This window comes from Dendrobates tinctorius, unplaced genomic scaffold (genome assembly GCF_039654945.1).
Source record: "Dendrobates tinctorius isolate UK_male_01 unplaced genomic scaffold, ASM3965494v1 ptg000016l, whole genome shotgun sequence".
NCBI lineage: Eukaryota > Metazoa > Chordata > Amphibia > Anura > Dendrobatidae > Dendrobates > Dendrobates tinctorius.
In genome coordinates, this window is record NW_027361684.1 from 55,360,117 (window position 1) to 55,380,000 (window position 19,884).

General features: G+C 42.9%; 1 protein-coding gene across 1 annotated transcript in view; it reads left to right on the forward strand.

Annotated features, from left to right (window-relative positions):
- Window positions 1-19,884, forward strand: part of MAP3K15 (mitogen-activated protein kinase kinase kinase 15) — a 228,886-nt gene that overhangs the window by 108,497 nt on the left and 100,505 nt on the right. The window lies entirely within an intron of this gene.

The following is a 19,884-nucleotide window of genomic DNA, read 5'->3' on the forward strand; positions in this document are numbered from 1 at the left end:
AATACCTCTGTAATAGAAACGCCTACACCTCTTTTCCACGTATCCTATAAATAAGGCTTAGGCACAATGTATACTGATTTCCATAACGCTGAGCTGTATCTGCCTGAGTAAAAATCTGACATCAGACTGACTAATGTAATTCAGTAGAATTGTCCAGATGACCAATTCTTCACATGGACCGGTAGTCTATGTGAGAAAAATGGCAGCGTGCACTATTCTCATCCGTATTTCAGCTGACTCTCGCCCATTAAAGTTTATGGCAGTGCGAGAAAAAGTTACATCACTTGGATTAGAGAAGAATGGATCAATTTGCGGGACTTTGTTTCAACATCCAAATCAGTGTTATCTGGTGGCTAGATGGGAGACCCCTGAGGCTCTTACATTCTAGCGTCCCCAGCGCAGTATTTGATTTTTCAAAGCTGCCACGACGTCACCCATGTGATGTGACGTACGGATGATGCCGCACAAATCCTGGCTGATCAAAATCACACACTGGTGTGTCATGGACATAAAATACAGACATATGGATGGCATATAGATGAAAATCATTTGAGATTTGTGAATGAAAATGCCCACATCTGAACCTGGCTTATAGAGCACCACCTAAAATAAACATACCCATGGTGTAATTTTTTTTTTTTTCTTCTTTTTTTAACAATGAGATCCTAGGTGTAACATGACAGTGCATGCCTGCGTACTAGCTACTTTGGTGGCAAAAGTTGTAAGTGTACATACTCCTCCAGCTGCTCGGAGATAATGTTCAAATTGAGGATATTGTTTTGGTAGAGTAGGATACGGAAAAAATGAAGCCCAGTCAATGATTAGGGCTTCAAGTGAGAGATCAGTAAGCTGGCATAAAATAGAATAAATGCCGTTCTTGGTAAGAATCCAGAACAAATCCTATTACAACGTCCCTGTGCTTTTCCAGATATGAGCCCTGCGATTAGTAATGGCTACGGTTCACTTGTCCATATACCCAAATGCTACTTATGAGACCAAGTCATTTAAAAGGTTTCGGTTTTTCTTTTTTAATAAATTTGCAAAAATGTCTGCATTTCTGATTTTTTTTTTCCCTCCAAGATGGGATGCAGAGTGTACATTAATGAGAAAAAAAATAACTTTTTTAATTTACCAAATGGCTGTAATGAAACAAAGATTGAAAAATTTAAAGGGGTCTGAATACTTTCTGCACCCACTGTATGGGGCTTGTCAGTGTGTATCCTTCTGTAATTATATGAACATGGGATAAAAGCCTCTCGCTGCACTGTTAGCCCCGGGCTGCATCATCGTTCCATGCGATCCTCTGGATATATTACAGCTGCCAGCATTTACTCTTGTCATGCAATGTCTCACTTTAATGTTGACCTGTCGCCAAGTCAAGTGTCCAGTTTTTGTTTTTATTTTATTCCCACTTCTCCCCTGAGCATTCCGTGTTTTTCCTTCTAAATCCACCATACATTTCCAGAGTTCTTACACGGGCCGTCTTTTCCAGATGTTTTAATTCCGCCTTCTTTTGATAGTGCTTATCTTTAGAGGAGGGAGTCATTTATACTTAGCTTGATTTGTAGTAGTAAATGTAAAGCGACCGCTGTCCCAGCAGGGAAGGGAGCCCACCGTCAGAAAATAACTTATTGATGACATTTTTGTGTTTAATTTTGTTTTACTTTTTTGTATATATCACAATTTTTATTAACACCTTCAGGATTTGCCCATTTTGGGTCTTTAGAAATACAGTCGTTTTTTTTTTTTGAATTTTCTATTGTCCCATTACACGAGCTATAGTATTTTTATATTTTCATCAATATAGCTATATGAGGGCTTGGGTTTTTTCAGGGTGAGTTGTATTTGTGGCAGCATTTTGGAGTACGTATAACTTATTACCTAACTTTTATTAGCTATATATGGAGAGACATATAAAGAACACAAACGTTCTGTTTTAGATTTTTTGCTATTCAGGTGGCGCACAAATAGCTTTAAGGTACTGTCACACTTAGCGATGTACCAGCGATCCCGACCAGCGATATGACGCGGTCAGGATCGCTGGTACATCGCTAAGTGGTCGCTAGTGAGCTGCCACACAGGCAGATCTCACCAGCGACATCGCTGGGGACGGGGGTCGCTACTTACCTGTCACACTAGGCGATCCTGCGTCCTCCCGCCCGGCTCCACGCTCGTCGCTCGTCTCTCCACAGGAAGCGCTGCAGGAAGCTGACAACGAGAAACAGTCCTGGACGTTCTCGCGCGATCAGCAATAACCAGCGGGGGAGCGGGTCGTAGGTAAGTATCAGACATAGCGATATCGCTAGCAATATCGCTATAACGTCACAAGTTATAGCGATATTGCTAGCGATATCGCTTAGTGTGACAGGCCCTTTAGTCTGTGAGCCACCCTAATTATGGTGATACCAAATTTATATTCTTTTATAACATGTACAATAATTACACTGTTTGAAAAAAATAATTTGTTTACATATCAATATATGTAAGGTATTGGTTGATATTAAGGCCTTAATACGGAAGCTGGCAAACTGCGTCAAAGTTCCTTACACTTGCCAGTCCTACTCTAACATGAAAACCTCAAAAAGAGGAAAAAATCCTCCAAAAAATTCAGATACCTATCCAGACAGGCCTAAATGCATCTGCACTAATACAGGATGCAGTGGACCCAAGTAAATTGGCAGCTGCACAGGTGCATAAATACCAAATGAAACAGCCAGCCTACAATCAGGGATTGGCCGTGTGGCACACCAGTGCAGAAGAAATAATCTGCATGTGGCAGTGTTCACACAGGGAATGCAGGGCTTCTGGTTCAAACCTCTTAGTAACACCATATAGGGGGGCTGCCCAGTGCCAACTAGAATGCATCCCGTGTGAACAGAGGCCACAAGTTTGCAGAACCATTTGGGCCCAACTGCACCCTGAAAGAAATATAAAAAGTGCACAAAAAACATACCAATATATGTAAGGTATTGGTTGATATTAAGGCCTTAATACGGAAGCTGGCAAACTGCGTCAAAGTTCCTTACACTTGCCAGTCCTACTCTAACATGAAAACCTCAAAAAGAGGAAAAAATCCTCCAAAAAATTCAGATACAAACCAGACAGGCCTAAATGCATCTGCACTAATACAGGATGCAGCGGACCCAAGTAAAATGGCAGCTGCAAGGCACTGTAAATTGCTCTGGTAAAATAACAAAATTTACTTTGAAAGGACCACTTAGGCTCTGATTTACAGACGCTGATTTATCTCTGTATATGATCAGAAATGACATAATTCCCATCTTTTTGGATCAGAAATTATTCAGCAGTGACTTCCTGTGAGACAATCTAAGGAGAAACATCTGCAGGGGAGGGCGAGAGCAGCAGCCTGGACCAAAGAGCAGGCAGAGGGCGTGTCTCAGACCACCTCACACTCCCCTTTCCGACCCTCCCTGTACTAGTACTGCTCTGCGGGAACTGCATTTCTGCCCGCAGCAGTACTAGTACAGCATCATGATCACCGCGGTCTCACGTTGAGTGCCGTGGTGATCAGGTGCAGGTGTCAGCTGTATGTGACAGCTGACACCCCACGGCAACAAGACCTGCATGTTGTGTTCCTTGGTCTTCATGATGCTCTCTGTGCTTCAAACAGAACCCTGAGACTATCACAGAGCAGGTGCATTTATACGGAGACTTGATTACACACAGGTGGATTATATTTATCATCATTAGTCATTTAGGACAACATTGGATCATTCAGAGATCCACAATGAACTTCTGGAGTGAGTTTGCTGCACTGAAAGAAAAGGGGCTGAATAATATTGCACTTATTCCAAATAAAGGAGAACAGTTATATTCACCCTAAAATACTAAATCATAATTTATTTAAGTAGACACACTAGAATCATATACCAAAAATAGACTACGGTACTTAAAAACCAAAATTTACCAACGTGTTGTTTAATTAGACAATTTTTATTGATTAAAGACACCAACAAAAGATTTATTTAAAAACATTTTTTTAAAAAAAAGCATATTAGAGGAAACAGGTCAACATACACTATCAAAGTATAGTAACCATGACCAGGCCATATAATATCTCCAATGATTTAAAAATAGTTGATATAACCATATATGATAAAGTTCCAGTGCTCATGTGAAAACTGTTGCTAATATATTATACTAATAATAGACCAAGTGTCACCATATTCTAAGTAAATCTATAAAGTGAATAGTCATTTGTAATATAAAGTAAATCTAAATCATGATGATAATATAAAGTAAATCTAAGTCATGATAAACAAAGGTTAATTTAACCGACCTGGATTCATGCTGTTCATGTAGACGCTGTGACCTCGCACTCCAACGCGCGTTTCACACGTTTGCTTCCTCACTCAACAGTTTGCACATGAGCACTGGAACTTTATCATATATGGTTATATCAACTATTTTTAAATCATTGGAGATATTATATGGCCTGGTCATGGTTACTATACTTTGATAGTGTATGTTGACCTGTTTCCTCTAATATGCTTTTTTTAAAAAAATTGTTTTTAAATAAATCTTTTGTTGGTGTCTTTAATCAATAAAAATTGTCTAATTAAACAACACTTTGGTAAATTTTGGTTATTAAGTAGTCTATTTTTGGTATATGAATAATATTGCATGCCCCACTTTTCAGTTTTTGAATTTCCACAAAGATTTAAAATAACCAGTAAATTTCGTTCAACTTCACAATTGTGTCCCACTTGTTGATTCTTCACCAAAAATTTACATTTGGTATCTTTATGTTTGAAGCATGATATGTGGGAAAAGGCTGAAAAGTTCCAGGGGGCCGAATACTTTCACAGCACACTGTAATATGAATATAATATGAAGTTGGTAAACGCACTGATAAAGATTTTTCATGTTTTAGCCCCTCCATGGCTTTTGCACCATAACTAAAGCAGGAAATTGCATTTAAATGTCAGCAACTATAAATTGGTAAAGCTCCTGTAAATCGCTGTAAAGCATCAGGCAGCTGCTTGTCTACCGGTAACAAAGGCTTTATCCCCACACCTGCCTGACCACCGCCGTAAGTGTCATGTATACCACATCGGAGGGAATACTAATCTTACCTGTTACTGGAGTGGACGGCATGTCTGCCCAACTACTTCATCCATCTATTAGTGGATGTGACGACAAAGGCTGATGGTCCATAAATCACACTAAATGACTGCCAATTAGCTACTTGTATGCTGACCGCCGGTCATTTCATAGCCTGTTTGTACAGGCAGACCGCTCTTCACATGCGCACAGAACCGGGCGCATTGGCTGCCACTGTTCTTGGCAGCACAGGTCCTGTTTAAACAGGACGATGCAATGCTGAAAATGATGATCCTTTTCTAAATCAAAAGATCATATCACCTGACGAAGGATCTTTCTGATCATTGGGCGATCAGCTACCTATTTATACTGTTCGATTGTCATAAAACAAGTGCACCTAGGAACGCTCATTCACGATAATCGTGCAGTAAATGCATCTTAAGAAAAGAAAATCCTATTCCCCTAATAAGATACTTCAGATGGATAATACAACTGAAGAATAAAAGTATTTGGGAGTCAAAAAATACCAGTCTCTACTATACTGATCAGTGCTGATCCCCTGTACACTATGGTTGGGGTTTACGTATTTTATTCTTTATTAGCTTTGTCCATTGATTCATGTTTTTTTTTTTCTTACATATTCTGGGCAAAGTGATCCAATGTCAGGATTCTTTCAGTACCAACCTACACCTATAGGGAGCAATGAGCTATGGCCAACATACGTCCTGGTGTGGGAAAATATATGGAGATAATAGCCACTGGCTGCTACATTGTAGAAACATTGAGGATGCGGAGAGCACAAAACTTATACAACATGATGCTAGAGAAAACACAAACATTTGGCTCGTTTTTTTCCTTGGGTTTCTCATTGGCTTCCTTTTATTCATTAGCTGCTGAGTACATAATCGCACGGCTTATCTTTACTGGACTAATATATAATTATAAGAAGGTCTTTAGCCCATTTTACATTCTGTCCTTGCTGTGGCAGTAGGCTTCCCGTAAGTCACTGCCTCCAGCATAATCGCACAGCCTGGAGCGATAAGTCAGCACAGACATACACTGAATATTCTTTCGCAGAATTTATTGCCAGGTACTAATAATTAAACCACTAGAACACTACTTAGCGGAATAAACATTGTGCCTTAAGCTGAGTAATTAATCCGGTTAATAAATAAAATATGGGAACATTCTGTTGCCTCTGCTCTTACCTTACAGTGTCGCCTGCTGCCAAAGACTTAATAGAAGTCTATTGTAGGTATTTGCATACAATTCTGAAGCCATTAAAACCCAACATACTGTATGAACTGCTTTTGACAGCGTTGACTTCACATCTGCTTAGATTCAAGAACATTTGCCCATGATAAACCATGTGTTACAAAACCTGTCTAAGGAGGCGTGGCCTAGGCGCAGGTGATGTAAGTCGAACTGCGTGCGTGCTCCTGAGGTAACCCTCTACAGCTACTGACTACGCAACTATATTTCTAAATTTTCACTCTCATGCATACTTACTTTTATTCAGCAAGTTGTTTGGCACGTTTTAAGACGTTTCCTGTCAAAATCGGATATACCTAGGACATTTTATCCTGTGACGAAGACTGCGGCCTGCTAAAATGGCGTTGGTTGATGCCGTGTCACTGTGAAAGATCCTGTCTGAGGTAAAAAAGACTCAAAGACTGCCTCTTTTTCCTTTATAAATATTTTATTTTTCACCTTTCATCACATTGGTGTGGATTTATATTCATTTTCACACAATTTTTTTTTTTTTTACTTTTTGAGCTTTTATCAATTTTCAGTGACATTTTCGTTATTTTGATATTGCGCCAATTTATTGGAAGATTTCCTCTTGGACCCTCTCTGGATGTACCCCTGTTCAACCAGGCAGTTTTAGCCCCCTTTTGACTGTGTTATGCCCTGGCACAGCGGGGGTGAAGATCCTGTCAGAAATTTATCTGGGCGCCATCTTCTGCCTTCCAGTGACGTCACCACTAATCGGTGGGTATCATAAAACATATCGAAACACCTTCTGGGACCTTCTGTGTGTGTGCCCCTACCCATCCGTGGGGTTTTCGCCCCCTTTTAATTTTGTTTAGCCTGGGCACATTGCAGGTGAAGACTTGGACTGAGACCGCTGCATTCGCCATCTCCCTCCCTCTCAGTGATATCACCGCTATAAGCGTTTTTTTTTCCTGTGATCAAATTTGAACTAGACTGGTTTTATCTCTTATTTTGGGGCTGCCCCTTGTGGACCGGGGGGGTCGGGGATCTCTTTTGTGTGTGCTTTCATTGGACACACTGCTGTGGAAATTCCCCCCACAGACCGCTGGGCTCTGCTGCGCTGCGGATCCTCCTCTGCCAGTGACGTCACCGCTATTCGGGTAGCGTCACAAAATACATTGGAACCCCTCCTGTGATCTTCTATAGGTCTGCCCCTGTCTAACCGGGGGGGTTTGCACCCCCTTTTAACTTTATTTTGCCTGGGCACATCGCAGGTGAAGATTTGGATTGGGACTGCTCCAGGTGCCGCCTCCCTCCCTCCCAGTGACGTCACCGCTATATGTGTTTTTTTTTTTTTCTGGTCTCAAAATTGAATAAAAATGTATCCCCATTTATGGAGTTGCCCCTGATGGACCGGGGGGCTTTGGATCTTTTTTGAATTTGTTTTACCAGGGCACATTGCCCGAGAAGTTCCTTTGTCAGCTCGCCCTGTTCCTCTATACTTCGGCTGCTCCTCCTCCTGTGACATCATCCCTGGACCAGGGCCTTCTTCTGAATGAAGTGAGATCCCCAGCTGCATTGTCCTGACGTGTCTGGCTGTGACAGGCACGGATCGCTGTATACTCCTGCTCCACAGGCTTCCTCACCTCTGCCTGTGACATCGCCGTTGATTGCAGCCTGTCTGGAAGCTGTGGGGGACTGCAGTCGCCTCCTATAGTAGCGGCCATTTTATTGGTGGATCTAGTGTCGCAGCTGCTGGGGGCGGCCATTTTTTTGGAGGGTTTGAACTCAATATTTGATGTTGCTTTATTTGCTGTTCTTGCATTGAAAAGTGTGTACACATACTTCATCATACTGATTGGTATAGGGGATTGTTGCTCATTTAATATATAAATAACAAATATACTATATAATATTAATTATTTAAAATTAAATAATAAGTTTATAAAGTATAATTATAATATTTAATATATAAATTGGAGGGAGAGGGGAGAGAGGAAACAAGAAATAATAAATAAAACATAATAAAAAACAACAAAATATATAAAACAATAAATAAAAAATTTTAGTAAACCCTATACACTTCTTTGACATTATCTCCCGGGTTAATTTATTTAATATAAAGTGACTATTCTATTCTTTCTCAGTTCTTGGTTATATCACTTGGCAAAATGAGTCTTTTCAACTCAAAATTACCTATGGCTAAAACTACAGGCGTCTCTAGAGGACAAAAGCAAATTAAAGAACTCAGGTCTCCTCGTGGTTCTTCCAGGGACACGGTTAATCTATTGAGTCCGCTTAAGTCCTGTTCTCCCATTGACAGAGACTGTTCGCAGCTTTCTACCGACAATGTGTCTCTCGTTGTCCACACTGTAACAACCCTGCTGGCGTCACTGCATGGCCTCCCTTCCCCCGCACATCAACTTACTCACTGCTCCGGGTCATGCTGTGAATTCTGTCTGTTGCCAGTCCTGTGCTCTGTGCCTCTGCTCTCCTGTATGTTTCCTGGCTATGTATGTATAGGGGGCGGTGCCAGAACTCTGGTTCTTATGCCGTCAGGGTGCACCAGTCTAATCTGTCCCTGACCAATCACCTTGACTATTTAGTTCCACCACACCCACTGAAACATTGTCTGTGCAATGTCTAATCTCAGTTAGTATCTTGCTGCTGAGGAAGCCAGGCCCTGTCCTGTGTATTTCCTCCTTCTCTGGAGGAGTACTTCTTGCCTTGCTTTGTACCTTGTCTGCCTGCTAGGAAGCTGAATATCCTGGCCCTTGATTCTTGGTCCCAGTACCTTGTCTGTACTCTGTCCTACCTTAGTCTCCCTTTCTCCTTGTCTGTGGCTTCCTTCCCTGCTGTGTCTTTCCTTGTGTCCTCCCTGTCTGTACATCTGCACCCTTGCAGCTCTGTCTGTGCATTTGCACCCTTGCAGCTCTGCCTGCTCTGCTCCCTTGCAGCTCTGCCTGCTCGGCTCCCTAGCCGCTCTGCCTGCCCGGCTCCCTAGCCGCTCTGCCTGCCCGGCTCCCTAGCCGATCTGCCTGCCCGGCTCCCTAGCCACTCTGCCTGCTCGGCTCCCTAGCCGCTCTGCCTGCCTGGCTCCCTAGCCACTCTGCCTGCCCGGCTCCCTAGCCGCTCTGCCTGCCTGGCTCCCTTGCAGCCCAGCCTACTACGCACTCCTGCGGCTCCGCCTACTCCGCACTCCTGTGGCTCCGTCTATTCCGCACTCCTGCGGCTCAGTTCCTAACCTGTTCCAACATATTCCACTCCTTTCTGCCTGTATCCATACCTGCACCTCCTGTGTGAACACGTTCAAACCTGTTCCTTCATACACCACACCTGCTTGCCCTGTGTCTCCAAGCCGTGCCTGCCTGCCAGTGTACCAAGCCGTGCCTGCTTGCCCTGTGTCTCAGCCGTGCCTGCTTGCCCAGTGTCTCAGCCTGCCTGTTAGTCACACCTCTCCAAGTGACGTCCCTGAGTGGGATCAGCAGCCACAGCCAGACACCACCCTGGAGTGGCACCCGACAGCTACCTGCCGCACAAGCCTGACCTCACCATCAGAGGCTCCAATGAAGACCGAGGTAGCTGCCGTAGTTACGCCCCTTCCAGGGTAGTCTGGTTTATGGCACAGTGGGGCCACAACCCCCCGGTTCGCGCCATTCAGCACGAGCGTGACACACACGGTGCTTATTTGACAACGTTAAGTGGAGATCTTCCTCAAATTCTCATACCGAGACATTGGATCTTTCTTCCTCTTCAAAGAGGAAGGGTCCCTCGGGTGGGGGAGTACGTGGTCTTCCAGTGCCAATTCCTCGGGAGAGAATTGTAGTTCTTCTTCCCCCAACCCTACTCCAGGATGTGTATCGACAAGGCTAACCAAACAAAGCTTTTTCAAGACACTCTTGAACAATTTACTGCTCGGTTGGATAACCATGAGTCTAGATTGGGGGAATTGGAAAAATCACAAACGGTATCTCTAAAACACCATTCGGAGTCCAAGTCTGAGATACACCAGGGTCGACTTAAATTGGCGGATCTGGAGGACAGCTTCCTCCGCAACAATATTAAAATCAGGGGTATATCGGAAGATATTTCACCCGTCAAGCTTTCTGACTATGTTAAGGGAGTTTTTAGGAGGATGATTCCCAATCTTTCGGATACGGATCTTATCATTGATCGTATCCATCGTCTTCCTAAGCCTCCTTCCATCCCTAAAGACCTACCCATGGATGTAATTATGAAAATTCATTTCTACCACATAAAAGAGAAAATTCAGAATTTGGTCAAAATTAAGGGAGGTTTCCCGGAACCATATCACCATCTAAAGTTGTTTTCTGATCTGATCTAAAGCAACTATAGAAGGTCAGAAACACTTTCGATCACTGACCTCCGTGTTGAGGGAGCGAGGCCTTCCTTATAAGTGGGGCTTTCCTCTACGCCTCTTTTTTAATTACAGAGGGAAGAATGCAACTTTTCTTTCATCTGAAGAGGGGTTCCAATTTCTGAAATCTCGGGGTGTCTTGTCCTCTGTTCCTACAATTTTTTCTGCTGGTCCAGGACATGTCACCTGAGCCTATTGTGGTGTGTGTCTATGGGTTATCTGATATTATATGATTTAATATTGTGCTTAGCTTGTATATTTGTCTATTTGATATAGGTGTTAATGAGGGTTTCCTTAGCCTTGCGCTGCACGGACTTTTCCTCCAGCGCAAGTAGGAGAACCATTTTCTGTGGTTTCCCTCTTAGGGTTCTAACACTGTACAATTTTAAGTTTGTACCGTATTTTTCCGATCATAAGACGCACTTTTTTCCCCCAAAATTTTTGGGGAAAGTGGGGGGTGCGTCTTATGGTCGCTATATACTAACCTCCGGGGCTCTGCGGTGCGGTGGTGGCAGCGGGCGGGGCTCTGCAGTGTGGTGGTAGCAGCGGGCGGGGCTCTGCAGTGCGGTGGTGGCAGCGGGCGGGGCTCTGCGGTGCAGTGGTGGCAGCGGGCGGTGGTGGCAGCGGGCGGTGCTCCGGTGCAGGGGCGGCAGCTCCGCCGGCATTTCCTCGCAGCCCGGAGGCCCCCGCACATCCCTTGCTGGCCGCCGCCATGTTGCGGTGGCCTCCGGGAACAAGGACGCCGGGAAGATGGCCTCCGGTCCGGGGACGGCGCATGCGCAGGTTCAGATCTCGGGGGACGAGATTCAAATCTCGGCGGCGGCCAGCAAGGGATGTGCGGGGGCCTCTGGGCTGCGAGGAAATGTCGGCGGAGCCGCTGCCCCTGCACCGGAGCACAGCCCGCCGCCGCCCTCACCCCACAGAGCCAACCTGCCCCAGCTCAGCACAGCCCACCTGCCCCAGCACAGCTGCCCCAGCCCCAGCACAGCTGCCCCAGCAAAGCTGCTCCAGCACAGCTGCCCCAGCAAAACTGCTCCAGCACAGCTGGCCCAGCACAGCTGCCCCAGTCTCAGCACAGCTGCCCCAGCTCCAGCACAGCTGCCCCAGCCCCAGCACAGCTGCCCCTGCACAGCTGCCCCTGCCCCAGCACAGCTGCCCCTGCCCCAGCACAGCTGCCCCAGCAAAGCCCACCTGCCCCAGCACAGCTGCCCCAGCACAGCCCACCTGCCCCAGCCCCAGCGCAGCTGCCCCACCACAACCAACCTGCCCCAGCACAGAGCCGCCACCACACGAGCCTGGACCACTGAATGACCCCTGTGACTACTCAACCTGTGCCGGATCCCTTCTCAGGTAAGCTGAATTCGGACTGTAAGACGGACCCCCATTTGACACATTATTATTTTTTTCCCTATTTTCCTTCTGAAAATTGGGGTGCGTCTTATGGTCCGGTGCGTCTTCTAGTCCAAAAAATACTGTACTTATTCTTTGGTTATTTAGTTTTGTAGTGTTTTCTTTTTTGACACTTTCCAGCTGGTGATTGTTTTTTAACGCCAATTTTTCTCTTTTTTTATGGTACTTACATTAGTTACTTATAACGTTAAGGGGCTTAATAGTCCAAATAGACGTTTTTCCTTTCAGAGAGAAATTAATAAATCTGCAGCAGATGTCGTGTGCCTCCATGAGACTAAATTCAAAATTAATAATCATTCCACGTTTTCCCTAAAAAAAAATTACCCTCATATTTTTGAGGCCTCGGGTCCCTCTAAAAAGGCAGGTGTCATGACCCTAGTCAGGGACTCCTTGTCGTTCGAACTGCTGGAGGAATTGGTTGATGTGAACGGTCATTTTCATGTCCTTGTCTGTTCTATAGACTCCCAATTTTATACCATTGTCAATATCTACGCTCCTACTAAAGGTCAAATTAGGTTTTTGAACAAATTACTAAAAAAACTTTAACTTCTAAAGAGAGGCATTCTTTTACTCTTAGGTGATTTTAACTTGGTACCCGATAATACGCTTGATGCCTCTTTTCCAGTAGACTTAATTTCCCTTCTTTAAATAATTGGCTTTTCACTAATGAATTTTTTGACGTTTTTCGTTGTCTCAATTCCACCTCAAAGGAATATACATTTTTTTCTGACTCTCATTTATCTGCCTCTCGTATTGACCTCATTTTGTCAGACGTATTTTCTCTCCCTAGATTTTCCTCAGTTTCAATTGGAAATAAATCTATTTCAGATCATGCTCCTGTTATTACCAAGTTGGTTGAGGGGCACTCTGTTAATAATCAGCAGTTGTGGAAGTGTAATGCTTCTATTTTTAAAAATCCTAATTACCATGAGGAAATATCTAAATCTCTCAATTTTTATTTTTCAGAAAATATATTTGATCCTTCCAAACCATTCCTCCAGTGGAATGCTCACAAGGCGGTTATACGAGGCACTCTTATTCATATTTCCTCCCGTATAAAAAATTTTAACCGTCAAAACATTAAAAATTTGCAGGCTTTGATTAAGGAGAAAGAGTTGGAATTGTCCTTATCTAAGAATCCTCCCTCTAGCTCCACATCTCTAGCTGATTTATCCCGTCTTCTAAATGAATTAAGGGCCACAATTTTTTCGTTCTATGATTCAGCAGTAAAGCAATCAAAATTTCATCATTACATGTCCCTTAATAAACCCACCTGTTTTATGTTTAATTGAATAAAGAAGCTTAGAGTACGCAACCGCATTGACAAAATTACTTCTCCTAAGGGATTATCCCTCACCCACCCACAAGACATTGCAAATGAATTTGCGAAATATTTCAATCAACTGTATAATTTGAGGTCTGATCCCTCTCTTCCCTCTCCAGATGCGGACTCTATTAATAATTTTTTATCTTCGGTTAACCTTCCAAATCTCAACTCTGTGGATGCAGATTTTTTATCTGCTCCTTTGACTGCTGAAGAGATTGGTGACACCATTAGTCAATTAAAGTCATATAAAGCCCCTGGTCCCGATGGTTATAGTAAGAATTATTAAGTCTTTCTGCGACATTCTTGTCCCCCATTTAACTAAACTTTTTAATGCCGCTGCGTCCGTTGGTTCTTTCCCTAGGGAAAATTTAGATGCTACAGTCGTACTAATTCCCAAACCCAATACTAATCCTGATCAAATTCTTAATTATCGTTCCATTTCATTAATAAATACTGACCTCAAAATTTATTCTAAAGTTTTAGCTAATCGTCTTAATATTATACTGCCTAAATTAATTTCCACGGACCAAATTGGCTTTATCAAACATCGGCAATCCATTGAAGGGACCAGATGGCTGATGAATATTATAAAGTTAATCAATTCCTGAAAACTTCCTTCTGCTCTAATTTCATTAGATGCAGAAAAAGCGTTTGATCGCTTGAATTGGACCTTTCTCCGATGCTCCCTACTAAAATTTGGATTTAATTTAGACTTTATCACCAAAATTATGGCCTTATATTCTGACCCTCAAGCAAAAATTTACATTAATAATCACTTTTAATCCCCATTTCCAATTTCTAATGGTACCCGGCAGGGTTGTCCCCTCTCTCCATTGCTTTTTGCCCTTGCAATAGAACCGCTAGCCCAATTAATCAGAGATCATTCCTCCATAGAGGGTGTTCGAACAGATCGTCAGGAGTTTAAGATCAGTCTATATGCTGATGATGTCCTCCTGTCTCTCACTAATCCCTGCTCCTCTATTCCACATTTACAATCCCTTCTTCAAACATGTTCCTCCCTTTCCTATTTTAAGATTAATGAGTCCAAATCCAAAGTTTTCCAATTTAATCTCACCAATTCTCAAATCAGGAGTATAAAGGCTGTCTCTTCTTGGGGTTGGGCGGAGAGGGATATTGTTTATTTAGGTCTGCGGTTTTCTAGAAACCTTGGATCTCTGATTTCCACTAACCTAGATTCCCTAATTGCCTCCATTTCTAAAGGCCTTAATTTTTACGCGGACAAAGAATTGTCCTGGTGGGAAAAAAGGTCTAGTAGCCAAATCAATATTCCTTCCCAAAATTCTCTGTTTTCAGATCCCTTCCCCTGCTTTTTTCCACTTCTTATTTAACTAGTCTGCAGACACGCCTTAATTTATTTATTTGGGGAAATAAAAAGGCCCGTATTGCTTCGAATCAGTTATACAAACATAAGTTACGTGGAGGTATGGGACTGCCTAACATCTCAGCTTATTATTACTCTAATCTTATTAAGCAAAGTCTATGTTGGTGGTCAACTGGCCATATACCTTCATGGGCGGACTTGGAATTTTATTTTAATAAAAATTCCCCTCCTTGTTCTCTTATTTTGAATCTATTGACATCTAAGCATTTATCTCAGTCTAATCATCCAATTTTTATGGCTGCTATTGTGGCTTGGAGGAAGTTTTTTAAATTTAAGAGTGGTTTTTCTAGGATTCAACTCCTGTTGAGGCTTCCTCTCTCTTTTCTGGCCTCTGTTTATTCATTCAATTTGCATTTCGCTTGGGTTGACTGAGGTATTTCTAAATTAAATTACATCTTTGATGGTCATAAATTCGTATCTTTTTCTCATCTTAAGAATAGGTTTGGGGTTCCCTCCTCTGCTTTTCTACACTTTACTTTGTTGAAAGAATTTTTGACTCCACTGGTGACTCGTTGCCCTCCGCTATCGGAGCCAGCGGTCAATATTTTAAGCAACTCAGGCCATAATATTTTTTGGTCCACTCGTTATATCTACCAGTGGTTCAACAACGATTCTGCATTTATAAAATCCCCATATATGAAAAAATGGGAATTTTTCTGTTACCCCAGATGTTTGGGAACTGACCATGTCTCTAACCTATTCTGCTACCATGTCTATGGCTCTCCATGAGTCCTACTTTAAAATCATATCGAGATGGTACTACTCGCCATCTCGTCTAGCTTTTATCAACCCTTCCACCTCCCCTCTCTGTTGGAGGGATTGCGGGCATCATGGTAGCCTTTCCCATTTATTTTGGTTTTGTCCACGTCTTCGGCATTTTTGGGACGACATCTCCTCTCTTATTTCTCATATTTTACATCAATCAGATTTTTCACTGACTCCTCATTTCGCCCTACTCTCGTTGGATGCAAGTCATTTGAATTCTTCTGTTAGGAAATTGGTTATTCATTTACTTTTGGTTTCTAAAAATGAAATTGTGTTTTATTGGAAATCCACTCGAGTGCCCTCTTCACTCGATATTATTGCAAAGCTGACTTTACATAAGTCATATGAGCAAAAATTGGCATTGCTGAATGGCTGTCTTCCTTCCTTTATAAAGAAATGGTCTCGCTGGCTGGAAATGTTTCCATGAGTTCTTCTTATTATTATTTATAGTCTGGTTGTGTTTTTTTAGTTTTTCTTTCATGTGTCATGAATGCCTCATGATATTGCATTTATGTATGCTCTGTTATAAAATGTTAATAAAATTGTTTGGAAAACAAAACCTGTCTAAAGGAAATGGAGCATTTTTTTTACTTAAATGCATGTATTTTTGTGAAGAAAAACAATAAAAAAAATTGTGTAATGTAGTTTTATTTAAAATTTATTCAGTAGGACAGCCCGGTACTGGACTATAATACCTACAAACACCAGGGATTTCAATAAGTAAAATACAAGTTTTACTGAATCTTTTACAACAAACCTACTTATCATTCTGTTCCACTTGTTCTCTATACAGTTCTGTCCATGGTTATGGCCCCCACAGCGATTTCGCTATCGAGTTTTGTGACGCAACAGCGATCTCACCAGCGAGATCGCTGTGTGTGACACCAGCGACCAGCCCCCCTGCCGGGTATCGCTGATCGTCCTGGAATGGCCAGGACATTTTTTTGATCGCTGGTCTCCCGCTGGCCAGCACGCATCGCTGCGTGTGGCAGACGGGAGACCAGCGAGCTGGCGCTGGTAACTAAGGTGCACATCTGGTTTCTTAGTGCCGCGCGCCGCTTATAAACCCAATGTGTACCTTGGTTACCAGCTCCCTGCACCAGCGCGCTGGTAACTAAGGTACACAGTGGGTAACTAAGCGACGTGCGTCGCTTGTTACCCGCGTGTCGCTGGTGCTGATCGCTGGTGAAGCTGCCTGTTTGGCAGCTCACCAACGATCTTGTAGCGACACACCAGCGATCCTGACAATGTCATATCGTTGTCAGGATTGTTGGTGCGTCGCTATGTGTGATGGGGCCCTTAGACTGCACAAACACACAGGTAACATACAAACCAGGGGGACAAATAGCTGAACCTGACAGATCCCTGTTCACACTGGTAAAAGCCCACCTCTGATCCTGGTCTGTCCCTACCTGACCACGGAGGTTGGCATCCTAGGATTACACAATGGTGCTCCCACTCAGTGGCGGCTCACCCTTAATGCCCCTAACAGCTCCTAGTATTGCTATCCCTATGTAGTTCCTCACTCGGGAGAATAGGTTATGTACTAAAAACTGCAACTGACCCTGTCGATTCCTGTACAAACTAGATATCCTGACTCTGCAGTCCCTAGTGGTGCCTGCGGGTGCAGTGAGAGCCTTAACCACAGACTAGGAGATGTCAACTCTAGCCTAAAAGGCCTAATGACAAACAGAGGATAGGGGCAAATTATAGCAAAGAAACAGCAAGGTGAAAACCCTTAGCTCCAAACTCACAGACTAATACACATTAACACAATGTCAGAACAGCCAAATGAATATATCACCAGTAGGAAACGCCAGCTAGGAGTCAGAATATAAAGCTGCACCCAAAAGGTGATAGGTGAACAAATGAAAATATCTGTGATAAGCTAAGCAGACTGCAGCCAGAAAAGCAGACCCCAAACACCCAGAGGAAAGGTATGTATCCTGTGGCTCGGCAGAAAAAGAAGCCGACAGCAGAACACAAACATCAAATTCAGGATCTTGACACCCACAGATAGGAATACATGTACAATGTCTTCCCTACATAACATGTGCTAATTGTATTAAAGGGGACATCTTATCATAGACAACCCTTTTAATATGAAACGTGCAATATGTAATAGTATCTATGTTGATGTGCTTACGCAAGCAGGGACACAATGAACAATGCTACTGATTTGTTTTCGTCTTGCCTTGTCGATCCTAATTGGATATGTCTACAATTACTAGAAAGAAAATACAGAATATGGATATATGTGGACACTAGAAGATGTCAATCAATAGTTCATATAATCTGCATCAACACGAAGATCTGTTTCAGTTAAAGGCGATGATGCACGCTCTATCTTCAGAGTTACAATGCTTCCCTGTCTCCAAGCTTCTGGCTTTCCAGAGGAGAGGGTGGTTAATTCCTGGTGATTGACAGTTTGGACCAGTGGCGTTGTTGCGTCACTCAACTGAACTGTTCGCTCTCCCATGATGGAGTGCAGCGAGCCTGGATGTGACCTTAACCAGTGATGCCACCAGCTTCAGAGCAGCACTTGCAATCTCTATAGTAAAGAACTTGTAAGGGCTGCCCTGGTTACCTAGGACACCGACCACTTGATAGACAGTAGTGGTGGCCAGCTACCTAAGTAATGAGCCGTAAACTATACATTTAATAATCCTATCTGATTTTGAAATCTTGAGACTATTTTAATAAAGGATAAATTGCAAAGGTGTTTGTTTTTGTAATGTTAGCCTTTTTTTATTTATAGGCATGGTAAAAATAACAAAATGAGCCATACTTAACCTCTGCGCTGCCTCTCTCCTGTTCTGTTTTGACATTGCAGTAGTGATGATGGTTCGACTACAGCAAATTACCACTGCAGCTAATCACAGGGTTCATCTGTGTCAATAAAGATCAAGGGCAGCACTGGAGAGACAAAGCCGGAGCTGCAGGAGATATGCTTGTCTCATTTTTATATATTTACTATGTGGATGCCTAACAAAAAATATATATATTTTTACCTAGAAATCCTCTTTAAAACTCCAAAAGGGTTAAGCTGTCTACAAATATCTGGAAGGATGTCACAGTGTGGAGGGATCATCATTATTCTCATTTGCACATGGGGACACGAGAAGCAATGGAATGAAACTGAAAGGGAGAAGATACAGATTAGATATTAGAGAAAAACGTTTTGACAGTGAGGGTGATCAATGAGTGGAACAGGCTGCCACGAGAGGTGGTGAGTTCTCCTTCAATGGAAGTCTTCAAACAGAGGCTAGACAGACATCTGTCTGGGATGGTTTAGTGAATCATGCATTGAGCAAGGGGTTGGACACAATGACCCTGGGGGTCTCTTCCAACCCTAACATTCTATGATTCTAAGTGCAAAGTAACAAGGAAAGAAATGTTATCGACTAAAAGAAATTGAAATATACTGGAGTTTTCTATATGACACACAGGTGTTTTGTAACTTGGGTCTTACCCAGCCAAATCAGTTCTCATATTTTGCACTCCTGAGGGGCAATACCCTGAAACACCGGGTCTGCAAATTGATATTCTGATGTGGCTTTTATCCTAAGTCATATTGCAAGACTCGATAAAGGGTCGATAATGACTTGTAGGATCGCTGCTTCCAACAGGTGGCGCTATAGAGTTCAAGTCCTCATCCTCTCTAAAGAGGCAGTTTGCGTGTAACCTGGGTGGTGATTCATAGACTCTTTCATGTATGACACCCGGTGTCTGTCAGTTAAGTAATAATTGCTTCATCTTGAGGATTGCGTAAGTCAATTGACATAATACTTTCCTCCCGAGTTGTCGGCACGTGTAATAGCGGCATTACTGGAAACCACTGGCTGGAACCAGCAGTGCTTACAGGGCAAACAATTGCATTTCTCATACTGTACATTAGCCTATTCCTGGAAACCAAGGGGATAAAAAAAATCATAATCCGTGCTGAAAACTGATCAGTAAACTTTCCAAATCCTGCAGTGATTACCAGCATGCCTTCAAGTGGCTTTTAAGCTAAGGAGATGTGTTTGCTTTTCACGTCGGACTGCTTTTTTCTATTCACTGTACAGTGACCTTTTCGTGGCAACAGCGGGAGGAAGTTTTAATTAATGCAAACCGGGGTGGTAAATACGTGTTTTATCTGGTTGTAAATGCAGGCGTGGGGTTATCTCTTACAACCCAACAGATAATGATTCCAGTCTATTCTTCTCCGTGCGGTTTCCAGTTTTAAAACTAGGAAGCGCAGTGCATTAGGCGTCAATATATTGCTCTCGTCCCAGCTCGGATAGCTTTTTATCCTTTACATTCTTTTATGTGAACTGCTTA